Below are 17,682 nucleotides of genomic sequence, written 5' to 3' on the forward strand. Positions count from 1 at the left end.
CTGCTAGAATGTGCTCGGTATTACAAAATGGCGAGAATTGTTCTAACTGGCTAGTAAGCATTTGACGATATGCGTTAATGACGACAACTTGCGAGTGAATTAAAAGTGCAGTTATGCTTGTATTTGAACTTAGAACTTGACTGTATACGATTGAAACCAGACATTGCAGCTTTAATAAATCGACATTATAATGCAATGTAGTATTAGTTTGTTGTTAGTCCCCCACTGGACACCAAAAACAGCAATACTAGTGTATGGATGCATGTCGTGTATCTCGAATAGGTTACTGTGACCTTGACCGACCCTTGACCTACATCTGGGGGTTTTCAGAAGTGTTTAGACAAAATTTAATGACAATATGACGTAAGTTCTATTGTGTACATGAAAGCTCCTCAACGAGTGACGGTTGATTATTGTATTTATTTCACTCTCGTTAGTTAAGACATGGGTTTTAGTCTTAGGTGACGTTTTGAAAATTAACTAACGTGAGTGACATAAGTAAGATGGTCAACCTTCACGAATTGAGAAACCCGTTTCATAAATGTGGGGATTTGCATTACATTTCTGTTGCCATTCTACTAAATTTTGTTTTTAATTTTTTCAAGCTGAACAGAGAAAAATTAGGAATTACAATTGTGACGTCACATTTAAAATACTGCATCACAATTAGTTTTTACCCAATCTAAAGCCTCCGAGATGTTTGTCATCTGGAGTGTTGTAACCTAAATGTTTCATTACTGCTGCCAGTGGTATCACATAGTGTCAGTGATATAACACAGCAGTTTCAGGATAAATAGACTATTCAGGCAGCCTTTGAATATAAATGTACATGTAATCAAATCATAAACCAATTATATATAAGCATTCACAGGTCTCGAACAATACTTGGTGTGTGTTTTTTAGAGGTTTTTTTGAAATAAGAACGCATTTGAATAGTTGAAACTTAGTTTATGTGTACATTTTAATTGCATGTAACATCTGAAGACATGAGCATTTGTCCTTGATTCCAAGTCATAATGAAGGAATTAAGTATCTTTCCTTCATCCACCTTGTAGTTGGCACGTGCAGGTTGAACTCCTTGAGGTGGTCCAGGATATATCCCGGCGAGAAAACCCTCTCATGAATCTGATAAACTGACATCCAAAAAACGTTCCTGTCCAAAACAAGTCCTTGTTGGCGTCAGAATACCTCGTGCAGGATGTATTACCGTGACAGTGCCATTTTAGCGTATCTTTAAATAATACATAGGAAATGTTTTCTTTTGGGGGTTTTGTGGAACAAAAGCCATTTTGAACGCTGCTTCTGAAGAGTGACATTGTTTCTGTTATAACATCAGTATACATGTCTGCGTAAAGGGACGGTTCATCTAACACTTGAAATGTATGATTATCATCACTGTCATTTACACTCTTGAGATGCGAATGACAACGTCTTCCTAAATCGCTTTTCTCTTTTCTTTTGTGATGATCTCTGCTGTGGTGGTGTTGGAAATTCCTTGTTGGGTGTAGGATTTACATCTATAGGTGTTGATATGGAAGATGCTTTCTTAAATGGATTGAGGAAACATTTATTTGTGCAATTTGTAAAGTCTGAGGTACGACGATTACACAGCCTTTTGCCAGAACTGGATCTTCTAGGTGTCTTTCGTTATTGGTAAAGGCTTAACTTAACTGGCCTCTTTTTGTATCTCCCCATTAGTGAAAAAAAAAAAAAAACACGCCTTAAGTTGAAAAATATAATCACGATATTTTTGGGGTACAAATTCAAATATAATTTGTTGAAGTAAACGAAATCTTGGCTTAAACCAGGAGGAGCAGACGAAGATGTGCCTAAACTATAAGAAATGTCTTGGATGAACAATTATAAAATGACTTTCCAAAATATATTTGCATAATTTAGCTCCCAGGGTGTACAAGCTTTCATCATGACACTTTCAAGGTATATAAATATAACTTGTTTTATTAAAATGACACCAAATATTTTGATCATGTTTGTTTTGACCGTCAAAACAACGAGGTTTTTCTTCAATAGCTTTTTTTTGGTTGAACAAAATCGAGAATTACGTAAACACATTGATAGATTATTCATTCTAGAGCCGTATCGCAATATTGAACCCTATGAATAAACCATCAAGAACTACTACCGTGTTTGTTGATGCTGTTAAATTTTGGAGCCGATGTAGGGACGACTCGACTACTCAACTGAGGAACGACTGAGGTTACAGATGGGACCGACACGACCTTGACCTTTGAAGAAGTAATCGGTGGAAATGACCTCCAGTATGGATGACTGAATCGTTCTTCGTGATTCAACTTGTATTATAAGATGTATTTCTGAAACTGAGGCGATATTGCTTTCAGTTGGCTAATACATTCTGAGACAGTGTATACACTTGTGAACACTTTGTGATACGAATTACATAATTAAATGTGAATTTATTTTTATTTTTATTTCTTAATTCATATTTACCTTAATACCTTGAATAGAGATTTGTTTTGTTTTTCTCAAGGTTAAATATATTTTTTTATCTTGTATACATTTTTCGCTGAACATTTTGCTGAGCATTTTTCAATGTGAACATTTTTTTTACAAGATCGCATTGTTATTGTGTTGGGATTGAATGTGAAATGTGATCTGCATTGTATTCTGTGTTTTGGAGAAAAGTACTGTGATTTGTTTTATTAGTTACAGTTGGAAGATTTAATTTTCTTTTTAAAAGGTATAATATATTTTGGGTATCTATTATATTGATAAACTTGTATTAGTAAAGATGTAATAAGATAGCAAAATCATAAACCACCGTCGTTGAGAAACACAAATATTATAAACCTTATTAAAATTATTTAAATATTACAACGCATTAGTATATTGTAGACTGAGTTTTTTTAATTAGTTGATCTGAAAAGATAATTGTTAAAGGTTGTTGTTTTTTTTGAACGTTTTTTTGTTTTTTAGTTTTCCTATAGTCATAGTGTCTTGGGAATACAAACGTGTTATTATGTTTTTAATTTACTTGGAACTTGGAACTATTTTTAAATTGCATTCACATAAGTTATTATCTCATTCTGTGTAGTAATGATTTGTGTACCCGAGTAAACGTGTATATTTTTGGCACATATTTAATTTGGGTTACAAGCGTCAATGGTAAGATATTTATATGCGTTTGTGGTATTGTGTGCATGTGTATGGCTGGGGAATACAATTGCAATGGGTGAACAATTATCACAAAGGGAGATTGATCAGTTGGTGGATGCATTTCAGAAACTTAATGTAAAGCCAAGGACGGAAACTCCTGCTGACTTGGTGGATTGGATGACCAGTTATGTAAATGAGGTAAAACCAGAGGTAGACTTTCGAAGTGTAGGACTGCCAGACATTCATAGCTTTCCTGAAACTTTTAGCGGTAAGACAAATACTGTATTTAAAGTAGCTAATACTCCTAGACTTCCTTTTTTCTCAGTTGTCAGCAACTCGAAAAGATTTATTTGGACAAAGAAATGTGATGGAATCATTTCGATTCCATCCAGAATTAGTGTTACAATTTTTACGTGATACTGAATTTTATTCTAAATTTTAATTATATTTATCTGTGATATTTGTATTTTTACACAGTCCTTTACACTGTGTTTTTATTTAACTGTTGAATTTTTATATTGATGTTGATCATCACATTGGTTTTACATTTACCATAGTTTGACACCCAATAGCCGATGTATTTTTCGTGCTGGGGTGTCGTTAAACATTCATTCATTCATTCCTTTTTTCTCTGGGGATGGAAAGAATGATTCTACTTGTGATATTTGGAGGTATGATGTTAATTGTTTGTTTAAGGAAGATGTTCATTCAGAGGAAACTATTATGCAAGACAGTCGTTGAGAGGATCAGCTGCCAGGGTGTTGTTACGACTTGGGTCCAATGTTGATGTTGAAGATGTCCTCGCAAAGATGGATAGTTTCTTTGGTGATGTGGATACAAAGGAGACATTGTTCTACTCACCAAAACAAATTGAAGGTGAGCATGTAGCAACTTGGGCTTGTCGTTTGGAAGATCTTCTTTGCCAAGCTATAGATGCTGTTTTTTTAAATCGTTCTTTGATTACACGTAGGTTGTCCTCTTTAGTATTTAAATAACCCTTTGGTTTGAAGTAACTTGTTATATGTAGTACTACCTAATAAAAACTGTGCAACTGTTATGGTGCCACTTGTATAACAGCAACATGAGGCGGTGGCCAGGCATAAGGGTCGTTAATTGAATGATTTCGTGGCTGACCATCCTCCACCTCAGTGTGAACACTGTCAGTTTTCTCTGACGGTGCGCCACATTTTGGTGGAATGTAAGCATCTTAAAGAAAGTCGAAAAGATATATTTGGCCAAAGTAATGTGATGGAATCATTTCGATTCCATCCAGAACTTATTTTACAATTTCTTCGTGATACTGACTTTTATTCTAAGGTTTAATATTACCTATCTGTGATATTTGTATTTTTGCACAGTTCTTTACACTGTGTTTTTATTTAATTGTTGAATTTTTATCTTCATGTGAATCATCATTTAAAGTTTTGCTTTTACCATAGTTTGACACCCAATAGCCGATGTATTTTTCGTGCTGGGGTATCGTTAAACATTCATTCATTCATTCGTTCGTGGCTGACCTATGTTGATGTTTTATACGGTACTTGTCAGGTGAGTGCACTCCCTAAATTAGTAGTCACATGTCCATCTCGACAATGTTGTATTTTTCACAGAATATATTCTGACATAGAAATTGTATTGAACTGCATGGAATAATTAATGCCATAATGGTGGTGTGTAACCTTAAGCATGGTTATAAAAGTGTATTAACAGAAGGTAGTATTTCAAGTGTTCTATAGCAGATTCCATAGTAGTAAAGTTATAAGAACTTGTGAATTCTTTTTATATGAGAACAGCTGATAAGTAAGTATGAATATCAGATTTCCCTCTCTTTTTGACTGATAGGTTAAACAGGTATTTTGACTAAAGTTTTATCCACTCTTATTTTTTTTCAGAAACATAAATGTGAAAATGGTGGTGGAAACACTATATATATAGCCATTGGAAGTTGATTCTTAATTATAGTTCCTTTAAGGCAATTCACCAACATTTGTCCATATAGTCTGGTTTAGGAAATAGTTCATTATAGAAACCAATACTGCAATATTCTGATATGCTTTTCGAAATCTTTCTTTGATGATTACACGTAGGTTGACCTCTGTAGTATTTAAATAACCCATCGACAGTGTTGTATTTTTACAGAATATATTCTGACATAGAAATTGTATTGAACTGCATGGAGTAATTAATGCCATAATGGTGGTGTATAACCTTAAGTGTGCTATTCCTGCTCATTCATTTCAGAAATATAAGAATGATTAGATTCCGACTCGCTTTTTTCATCTTCTTCTGTCAGGTCTACATGGGGTATAATGTCTTTCATGCTGGTCTTCAATGGTAGTTTCATCTTGTATTAGGATTGGTTGTGCTTAAACTATTCAATATAAATCGAAACAAAGGTGCTTTTAAAAATTACTTTGTAAATTCGATAACAATCAGTGTTTTGACTAATTCATTTTCCCACAGTCTCTTTAGTTTTTTTCTCTATCCAGCCTGGTGTCTTTCCTTCCTGTCGTTATGTCTTACGTCTGATTTTCATGTCTTCTAGAGGCATGGCATGCACACGACCCCACACACATTATAAGCCGACATTCTGTCATTCCATAGTCCGATCGTGATCTCTTTTATCAAACACGTGCTTTCCGCCTCCTTTCTGCGAGTTAAAAACGTCATTATTGTCAGTGTCTTCATCGTCACACTTGGCGCGTTTTCAGTATGGCATAAATCCGTACTCGGGGCACCACGTTTTAATATGGTGGTGAAAGTCCGTCATATTGCCAAATAAAACGCCACAAGCAGTAGGCATAATAAATGAACCTGTTTCGTCGCGGGATTCGGCCACGTCTGCCAACGTATGCCATTTTCTTATTTTTGCTATTTTTTAGTTAGTCTTTTTATTGAAAAACACAACTCTACAACTTCCATGTTATATTTTAGGGTTTCGTTGACGGTAGCCTATAACCAAAACATTGCCAAAATGTTCCTCAAATTTCGTACCAATTTAAAATAATTAAATTTCCGTTACATTCATTACAACATAACGCCATCCCATTGGTCCAGACGTGGCAACGGGATGACGTCATTTTATATGGGCAAGTTGTCACACTGACAGTTGTTTATGGACCAAAAGTAATTCAAAATAAAGTATGAAGTTTTGGTGTTATTATTAGCAAGTATGTTTCAAAGTTAATTATAAGTATTGTCTGTTATTTCTGTTACGTTCATTTGCGTATGAAAAAAAATCATCGGCAAACTGATGTTATAATGGTTCACACAGTTCGCCGATTCACACAGTACATGTACAGATTCATATTATACTGAGTGAAAGAAATAAGGGATAACACAGATAGTAACAGCAAACAGTGACAGCGACCAACACCGTTGACCGCGTTATTGTCAGACGATTCAATACTGCTGACATTCAGTCCCACATTACAGCTTTGTTACGTATCTTCTACGGCACCCGATAGTGGATCATAGAAGCAATCACGACTGACTAACTTACTTTCGACTCTGCCTTGTGCATAGATGCGATTTTCATATCGGAATACTGTTTTGTTGTTCAGATTCAATGGATTTTTGTTTTACTTTAAATCTCACTATACAAATCATGGCAATTGATATACCAGTCGTAGAAATGGGGGGAGGGTTGTCCATATACTTCTAGTAGTAAAGTAAATTTGGTCTATAATTTCATATGTTCCCTTATTTCATTCCATAAGTATATTATAAATCTAGTGTATTTTGTGACACAGCGAAACATACCTCGAACTCTCGACTTATTATCTCAAGGGAGCGGAATCTAGACGTCGGTAGAGTGCTCACTTGAGGTTCTTCGGTTACAGAAACTAATCTCCTCAGGAAGGAAGGAAATGTTTTATTTAACGACGCACTCAACACATTTTATTTACGGTTATATGGCGTTAGACATATGGTTAAGGACTACGCTTTACCATTGGGCTACGTCTCGCCCACCGAATCTCCTCAGTGGATCATTTTGTGAATGTTTTTCCCCGTTCCATGACTGGTATATCAAAAGCCCATCAAAGTGCATATAAAAGATCCCTTGCTGCTACTGGAAACATTATCTTGAGCTATTTTAACTCTCGTCATCAAGGTATGTCTTTATCTTTTGCAATTCTCTTTTTGGCTGGGCGCGGACGGGGTTTTGCTCAGTAGGTTGAGAGCTCGCCTGAGGTGCTTGCGTCGCAAGATCGAATCACCTTGGTAAATCCATTCAACTGATTGGATTTTTCTCGTTCCAACCAGTGCACGACAACTGGTCAAAGGCTGTGGCATTTGTTTCCCTGTCTGTCGGAAAGTGCATATAAAAGATCTCATGCTACTAATGGGAAAATGTAGCTTATTATTTTGAGATCTCAACTAATTATCTCAAACTATCAATGTATTATGTCAAGCGCTCAACTAATTATCTCAAACTATCAATGTATTATGTCAAGCGCTCAACTAATTATCTCAAACTATCAATGTATTATGTCAAGCGCTCAACATATTAACTCTCGTCAACATGTATGCAATTCTCCTTTTGACTGTACAGTACTGATGCAGAAGTTGAGAACTCAAGATAATAAGTCGAGTGCTGGAGATAATAAGTCGAATACTCGAGATAATAAGTCAAAGTTCAACATAATAAGTTGAGAAATCAGGACAGTCAGTCAAAGTCTTGAAATAATATAAGTCGAGCACTCAAGATAACAAGTCCAGCGCTTATAAGTCAAGTGCTCAAGTTAATAAGTTGAGCAGTTGAGATAATAAGTCGAGCGCTTGAGATGATCAGTAATGATAGTTATTTTAACACTGTATGTCCGAACATTGATTCATTTCTATGGCAACGGGATTAAATAATAATCTCTGGATTGTATACTAGGATAAATAGATTTTATGGCTATACTACGACGGGTTTTTTTTCGTCTTTAAACGAAAGTTCAACATTAAAATTTTATATTGAAATTAATTTCCGACATACTTCGTAATTCACCCGAATCATTTCGTATACCCTCGGCATACTTCCGAATGTTATCAAATTCTTTTCAAATCACTGGCATGATTTTGCAAGTAAGGTTTTTATTGGTCGAATGAAAGGTCAACTGGACATGAGCTCCAACAGGTAATAGTAATTAACCAGTGGAACTAATTTTAATTAATTATTCGTGCAAAATGTGCTAACCTGAGACCTTTTTTAACATGTATTTTCATAATTTTACCAACAAAATTAGTTGTAATGCATGTGAAAATGTGCATCGATTCGTTTCCAACCCTATATAGGTGTTTAGTAGTAATGCTAATATGAATAAATGTTGTTATCCAGATTCCTGCCTTTTCTTTTAATTGTGACGAAAGCCAGTTTGTCCCCCTAGAAAAATCGGAACCCGTACACCTATAGCCAAGACTAATTTGAATTTGCGCCATGACAATGACTTTACATATACTATTAAATGGACATTCCTGAGTTTGCTGCACTGTAAGATGTTTCCGACAAATAAAATATTTCTACGATTAAACTTGCATATTAAATATATTTTCTTGTTTAGAATATCAGTGTCCGTATAAGTAGTACGTGTGTCACTTGGGTACCATGTATGTAAATGAGCTAGGTCACGTGACTTGTCCTGCGCTCTGATTGGTTGACCTCTAAGGGACGTGGCCTCTTCTGATTGGCTGACCTCTAAGCGTGGGGGGCGTGGCCTAATGACGTCACGTTCAGTGCACCTCGGGGTCATGCAGCTGGCTGACCTTTAAGCGTGGGGACGCTACTTTAATGGGGTTAATGACTTGGACAGCTGTGGCAACCTGACCTCTGTGTCAGGAAACACTGGATGTTGGTAAGATTGATGGGTGTGTTAACCGTTGGGGGTCCTTTGATGTACAGGAAACAGATGGTGCGGAAGTCGTTAATGATCCCTAGAGTGGTGTCGAATGATGGGGTTGTTATTTAACTGTGACAACTGTTTGATGTACACGAAACAGATGGTGTGGAAGTCGTTAAGATGGCAAGATGGATTTGACAGGTGTGGGCTGATTAAGGAGAACCAGTCAACGGGGAGTGGAAAACCCCAGGGTTTTGCCAGATGTCGGGGAAAGATTTGAAACGTGTCCATATACGGCGTTGGCCATGAGTCACCCCAGAGCGTGTTCAGACACGTCTTGACCTCGAGATAGTGTGGGGACGCTCTTCTGCTCGTTGCGAGCACAATTTCTTACAAAGTGTCAATAAACACCGGATGTTGGTCAGATTGATGGGTGTGTTAACCGTAGGGGGTCCTTTGATGTACAGGAAACAGATGGTGCGGAAGTCGTTAATGACCCCTAGAGTGGTGTCGAATGACGGGGTGCTTATTTAACTGTGACATCTGTTCGTTTTGGCCATGAGTCATCCCAGAACGTGTTCAGACACGTCTTGACCTCGAGATAGCGTGGGGGTCTGACGTCACAAGAAATGCCCGAATCATTGCTGTAGTCGGTGGTTAAGACCGGGGTAGATACCGGGGTTCGTATCCGGGTATCAACTGGTCATCACCCAGCCTTTTCACTAGCTACAGATGGCTGACGCGTGTCCAGGACAGCGTGCTTGAACCATAATTGAAATATGAGCACGGAAATAAGTTCAAATAAATACAAATAGTAAGCTTTGTTTTAAAAGTTTTAAAAGTTTAACGACACCACTAGAGCACATTGATTTATTAATCATTGGCTATTGGATGTCAAACATATGTGGTACTGTTGAAACATAAAGACGAAACCCGCTACATTATAGTAGCAAGGGGTCCTACACCAGCCCGCAGACAGAATAGCACATACCACACAACCCCCACTGTCTTAGATATCCACAGATAGCTGGTGTGTGTGTGTGCGGGCGTGCTTAAACCTTAACGGGATAGAGTATTTCGTATTGCCAGACATTCGTAGAGGATGGCCCCCGAGACTTCATAACAAGATTAGCCAATGAGAAGGTTGCTAGTTTGTTTTGAAATACGACCTCCTTTCATATCTCGCAATGATCGACGATGGTAATTTCAAAAATAAACAGACAAAGCATTAACATTACATATTTATCACTATAAAATAAATACTGAATGTATACTCAAACGATATATACCATTTAAAGAATAACAAACACGGGGGTGTTGGTAGTGGCATTTAACGTAAGAGCAGATAATCTCTCTCACCCCTACATTATCCCCACTGTCTTAGCCACAGATAACTGGCGTGCGCGCGCGCGTTTAAACCTTAATGGGATAGAGGTACGGAAAAATAAATATAACCTCATATAGTTTGAAACTTTATTTCAACATTAATCACTTCCCACTGAGACAGATGTGTAGCTAGATCTCTTAAAATACAGAAATATCGTCTGCTATAGATACGTAATGAGAAACACACGCGGGTCACTTCCAAGTATTACTTTCTTACTACGCTGTGGCTGAAATATGATACCCCTGAAGCTACAAGCAAATGCTTTATTTAACGACGCACCGAAGCTTACAAAGTCGAGTTTAATTTCCCGGGTTATTTTTAGCGAAGCAGCCGATATTTTTCAAAGACAGAAAGAAATACAGTGGAAAAAGCAGATACACTTATTCGGTGGCCAGTAGAGGGAAGAAAGGAATGTACGTAACAACCCAGCCCATTACAAACATTAATAAAGGAATGTATAGACGGCTTAATTGTTAAGGAAAGAAAGGAATATGCGCGCGCGAGCGCGCGCGTGTGTGTGTGTGTGTGTGTGTGTGTGTGTGAAACACCCCAGCCCATTGCTTTGAAGAAAGAACGTGTGACTACAACTCAACGTTCCAACGTAACCTATGATCTTTTAACTGCATTTGAAACACGAGTACAATTTATAGACAACCAGTGTATTATGTCTGGTATGTGCTGCCCTGTACACACAGCTCTTGCTACTATAAAGTAGCGGTAGAAATATCCAATCACAAATCTAGTCATAGAGTAGAAAACACAAACAACAAACGCAGAGAGAGAGAGAGAGAGAGAGAGAGAGAGAGAGAGAGAGAGAGAGAGAGAGAGAGATGGGTAAATACAGTGGTCGATCTAGGATCGATCCCCGTCGGTGGTCCAATAGGCTATAGCCAACCAGTGCATTATGCCAAGGGCCGTGGTATGTGCTGTCCTGTACATACATCCCTTGCTACTATAATGTAGCGGTAGAGACTGGCATTCAATCACAAAACTAGTCATGGAGTAAAACACACAAAAAACAAACGTAATGGTTTGGGTTTTTTCATTTTATTTCTAAATGACAAATCACAAACTACACATATATAAAATGGACACACATTGGGTTACATCGAGAGGCCTTAAGGGCGACAACTACACATATATATATACTCAAAAGAATTTAAGGGTCAAACGATATTTTCGACATTATTTTCTGAATGTCAATTATATTAGCTAGACCATAATGTCACGCATGGTATTGTTCCATTTTGACGAAAGTGGGTCTAAGCAACCCATAAATGAATTAAAATCCACTGTCATTGACACTGTCGACTAGTTCTAATGGCGAAAACATGCTTACATTTGCACGTAAATTAGGGCGAAAGCGAAAGGTCTGCTAAGTGCCCATAACTTGTTTTTTCACAAAGCGCTTCATTTGCACGCTTTGCACGTGTATTCCATGTTCCCAATGCTGAATTTCCGTATAATTGGAGCTTGTGTTCGTGTACGGTGCACACTCCAAATTCGACAATGGTACGACTTCAACTGACTATCGAAGATCGAGGAAGGGCTATTGCTTGGCTTCAGGATGGCAATACGCAAAGAAATGTTGCTCTAAGACTTGGTGTCAGTCAGAGTGTCGTTGGCCGACTGTGGCAACGGTACCAAGCAACGAATTCTGTTCGAAATCGTCCACGTTCGGGAAGACCCCGAAGCACTACAAATAGAGAGGACCGCTACATCACCAATATGGCTCTACGTCAACGCACAACCACTGCACGCCGATTACGTTACAATCTGCGGACTGCGACTGGAACTCGAGTGTGATCAAACCATACGCAATCGTCTGAGAGCCAATAATCTACGCTGCCGTCGCCAGGCTGTTCGACCACCACTCCTACCACGTCACAGAACGGCCAGACGTCACTGGTGCACGCTTCATCTGCGGTGGCAACGTGTTCAGTGGGGTCGAGTGATGTTCACTGATGAGTCCAGGTTTAGTCTCCAGTTCAACGACGGTCGGGTTCGTGTCTACAGACGTCCTGGGGAGCGCTTCGCTGACGTTAACGTTAGACAACGTCACCGGTTCGGTGGTGGCAGCGTCATGGTGTGGGGCGGCATCTCTATCCACCACAGGACCCCCCTCTATGTGGTGGATGGCAATCTGAATGGAATCCGCTATCTGAATGAGATTATCCGGCCGTTGGTTCTCCCAGGCCTTCAGCAGATTGGCGGCGGGGCAGTTCTGCAGGATGACAATGCCAGACCCCACCGCGCCAGGGTGGTAACGGACTTTCTCAGACAACAAGGTATCGCCAGGATGGATTGGCCAGCATATTCGCCTGACTTGGCCCCAATAGAGCACGCCTGGGACGAATTAGGCAGGAGAGTTCGGGATAACCATGCCCCTCCGGTCGGCCTTCATGATCTGGGTCAACTTCTTATGGCAGAGTGGCAGGCCATTCCCCAAGAGTTCTTCAGACGTCTGATCAACAGCATGAGGCAACGATGTGTCGAGTGTATTCGCGCCAGGGGTGGATTCACACACTATTAAACGAATGTTCTAATGTGTAAAATCCATGTTTGACAACCTTCAACTTTGACAGCATGTCATGTGACTTTTTTGTATACAGTGACGTTTATTTGTGTTTTTTTTGTAAATATGGAACAATAAATAAAAAATTTGGTGTAGTTTACATCATCAATCTAACACACTCTGAAACTTATTTGGTTATACATTTTTGACCCTTAAATTCTTTTGAGTAGTATATATAAAATGGACACACATTGGGTTACATCGAGAGACCCTAAGGGCGACAACTACATACAGTAGAATCTCATTGGCTCAAACACTGTCGGTGCATCAAAGTCTGTTCGACCCATCGGGTAGTTCGAACCATGCATTCGGCCGTTGTCGGGTGCTTCTGTAACACAAAAATCATTCGGACAACCTCGCATGTTATATGTTATATATATATATATATATATATATATATAATGGACACACATTGGGTTACATCGAGAGGCCCTAAAGGGCGACATGTGAATAATATGAGTGTTCATTTCTCTTCATCTCCGTCCTCATCATCAGTATCATCACCATCGGTATCGTCGCCGTCTAGTTCGTCCAAATATTCGCCGATCCACGAACGATACTGATTTAATTTAGAACGGATCTGAGGTCTCAGATCTCTTTTCGGATTCACAGACTGTAGAATTTTTCTCGTGTTGGGGCCTTTATCAAAGTAATGCATATAAGCCAGGAAGCGAGAGTACGTGTCTTTAAATAACTTCCATTGTAAAGTCTTCATGTTTCTTTCGATGGCATCTTGGGACATGTTTTTTTCTTCATAGCGTTTCCTCTTGCTTTCGATATAATCACGATTGATGTCGAATTCACGCTCGATCATCAGACGTATGCCTTCGTTTTCCAGATCGGACGACGGCTCCTCTTCTTCATTTCCCTCCTTGCACGTTTTAAATCGTAGATGTCGCTGCAAGTCACTCCCGTCTTTAAAGACCAGACCACACGTATCGCAAGACTGCATCCTCTTGACTTTTTTCAGATAGGGCTCTACCTCATCTTCTTCGTCGTCACTTTCGTAGGCGGGTATGCCTGGTAGTTTTCTCTTGAATGCATTCCTTTGCATGATTTGCACGTAGAGCTCTTTCTCCGACGGTGGTTGAAACTCTTCTGAGACATTCGCCATTACGTTCGTGCTTTTATACCATTCGGACGGCCCCGTCTCTAAACCATTAGGTCGAAGGCGCCAATGTTCGGGCGTGGTCGGTTTCAAGTCCACCAAGAGATGTCCGTAGGGCCTGTGGGTAGCTTCCTCAAACCGTTGCATGAAATGACGAGTATTTCCAGGATACATCTGCTGTGCCAAGGTTAGGACTTGCTGCTTGTCGATGGGGTTGTTGAACAGTGCCAGGTAATGACAGTTTCTTCTCTGTGTCGGGTCTTTGCTGCTATAGAGGTTCTTGTTGATAGCAATCACCGAGAGGTTTCTGTGGTAACTTCCTTCCGTGAACAGATCGGTGATACGAGAGTCTTTTCCAGCTGTAGACATCAGGTCATCCAATACGATGAGATTTCTGACTCTGGGATCCAAATAACGATCCTTTTCCAAATTCTCGGGTATGCCTTGAACAAATTTTACTCGAGCAACCATTTTGATCGTATCATAGAGAGGTTGCAATCGTTTGTAGAGCCAGATGATGCGCTGGGGAAGCGGGTGGATTTTACCATCCCGTAGCAGTTTGTACAACAAAAATGTTTTTCCACACGACGTGGGTCCCGACACGATCATGGTGAACGGATGTAACAATTTTAAGGGCTGCTGCTGCTGCTGCTGCTGTTGCTGCTGTTGCTGCTGCTGCTGCTGCTGCTGTTGCTGCTGCTGTTGCTGTTGCTGCTGCTGTTGTTGCTGCTGCTGCTGTTGCTGCTAGGGCTTCTGTGGCTGCTGTTGCTGCTGTTCCTGCTGTTGTTGCTGCTGCTGCTGCTGCTGCTGTTGCTGCTGCTGCTGTTGCTGTTGCTGCTGCTGCTGCTGCTGCTGTTGCTGTTGTTGCTGCTGCTGCTGCTGCTGGGAAGGCTTATTTTCAGATTCCAAGAGTTTATTTCGTACGTGCCAAGTTAGGTCGTGGGTCCAAACATATTTTTTTTCGCAAATGTGACACTGATTCATGATGTTGACTGTTGAAGTGTTCGACGTGAACTGGCGATGTTGAAACTGCCATTTCCCCTTTTATAATCTTCTTAGAAATGCTTGTGCCGTTTTTGCCCAGTCTGCTCTCGTCGTTTCTGTTCCACGCCGCTCTGTTCTCGTTTCCGTTTCTGCTCGGCCTTGGCTTGTTCTACCACCTGTTGTGTTGGGGAGACCATGACGACTTTAGGTGTCGGGTGTTTGTTCTGTTCCTCTTTTTCCTTTTTCCAAGTAGGATCGTAGAGTTCTAGACATCAATCCACGCTGTACATCATCTGACTTTTCCCACCACGCTGCACTGAAAAATGAGGTTGAAGTTTGCCTTGGGCTTGCAACTTGTAAAAGCGGGTCCACTTGTCCGCGTCGGGAACGTACAACTTGTACTGGTCTGACATGTTGCGCCTCTGAAGGTTCTATCTCAAATAACGATGTTACCCATTGCCCTTTTATTTATACTCTATAATTTCGCGTATGCGCACAAAGATTAAATTTTGTGTGATACGTATGGTCCATGCCCCCCATCCCAAAGAATAACTTGTGCACGGCTCAGGGCCACTCTCAGTTCCACAGGGTCACACTAAGGGCCATACTCAGGGCCACACTCAGGACCACATTCGGGGCCACACTCAGGGCCACACACGGGGCCACACTCAGAGCCACACTCGGAGCCACACACACACACACACACACACACACAGTCACCCTTACATTAATAATAAACAAAACGTGTTATTCACATGTTTATTTTACAAAACGAAAAGTAGCACACACGTGTTTAATGTCTCAACACATTGTTAATGTAGGGACATCTTGGGGACAGCCTGTAATGTTCCATCACTGGATCGTCCATCTTCTGCCATCTGTAGGTGCGTAGTCCACAACAGTAGCAGACGACGGCATCGTGGTCTCCCGTGTAGAAGAAACCGGCCTTGGCGAGCTCCCTCGGTTTCTGGCGTAACTGTATGGGCCACCACCCAAACGTGCAGAGTCGTCTGTAGAATCCTCTCATTTCGGGTCGATGACAGAACAAGTACTGTCTCGAAAGGCCATCGCCATCAACGTCGTAGGCATCATCGTGGGGAGCCGAGTCTGTTTCTCGAGCAGCATCCGTCTGATCCATGGGTTCATCGTCCACGATTTTGACGGGTTCACGGATATCCGTGGGTTCTTCATCTACGATTTCACCGGGTTCACGTGCAGCGTCAGTTTGATCATGTTCTTCTGGTTTGGTAACCACTCTTTTGCATTGGATCGTGTGTCTTTTGGAACATTTGCATACCAAGACATCGTCACCGCTGCTACAACTGCTGTTACTACTGCTGTCCATTCTCGAATATTCCGATCCCATGTCTGGAGCGCACGTCTTCGCTCTGCAATGGTCGACTGACGAATGGCGAACAGTTCTAAATCTAAGGTTTATATACACAATGTCTGAGCATGTCCAAACACGTCCTCGTTTTCCCCGTGACGTCACGGAACATGTCTGGACACGTCTAATATCTCAGATTGCATTCCGAACACTCTATGGCACCCGTCAGATGTTGATGATCTTCTCGTAAGTGGCACGGTATAACGTCTCTCAGTTCAGGCACAAAGTCGTAGATAGTGTCAAAACATTTCTGGAGCTCTTTCCACTCACTGTTCGACAGTCAGTCGAACGCCGCGACGGGAAGGTTTCAGTTCTTGATCACAATACCACCAATGACGAATATCCACACCTGTAAATGGTCTCGACGTAGACGTTCCTACCAATATTCTGCGGTACACTCGATTCTCGTTTGAAGGTGGCCAGTTCTAACCACTGTTTCATCGTCAGAGAAACGCCTTTCTTGGTGGGAAAAAGTTTTCCACGGTCCTCGTCGAACTGACGAACGTGAATGGCAATGTCCCCCTTCCACAGTTTAGCCACGACGTAGACGTTACCGCCAAGGTCTAGTTTGCAGCTCGTTTCGTTTTCTTCGTTTTTGACAATGCCCTCTGTAGTGCTTCTGTTATATCCCGATGCCATTTTCTTCTTTCCAAGTACAGCGAAATCAGACACAGGAACGTGAATATCATCAACGGTATACGTCTTCTCTCTAGCAGTGTGGCTGAGCGAATGGCAAGCGTCCTGAATATGGGGTTTTTATAGGCCCCCCCACGGTAGCGTCCCCACGCTATCTGGAAGTCAAGACGTGTCTGAACACGCTCTCTGGGGTGACTCATGGCCAACGTCGTATATGGGCACGTTTCAAACCTTCCCTCGACATCTGGCAAAACCTTGGGGATTTTCCTCTGTAATTTTCCACTCCCCGTTGACTGTTTCTCATTATGCAGAGACCTCACTCAAGACGTGTCTGAACACGTTCTGGGATGACTCATGGCCAACACCTTATATGGACACGTTTCAAACCTTTCCACGACATCTGGTAAAACCCCTGTGGTTTTTCCTCTGGAATGTTCCACTCCCCGTTGACTGGTTCTCCTTAATCAGCCCACACCTGTCAAATCCATCTTGCCATCTTAACGACTTCCACACCATCTGTTTCCTGTACATCAAACGGCTGTCACAGTTAAATAAACACCCCATCATTCGATACCACTCTAGGGGTCATTAATGACTTCCGCACCATCTGTTCCCTGTACATCAAAGGACCCCGACGGTTAGCAC

Source organism: Gigantopelta aegis, chromosome 6 (assembly GCF_016097555.1).
Source record: "Gigantopelta aegis isolate Gae_Host chromosome 6, Gae_host_genome, whole genome shotgun sequence".
Lineage (NCBI taxonomy): Eukaryota > Metazoa > Mollusca > Gastropoda > Neomphalida > Peltospiridae > Gigantopelta > Gigantopelta aegis.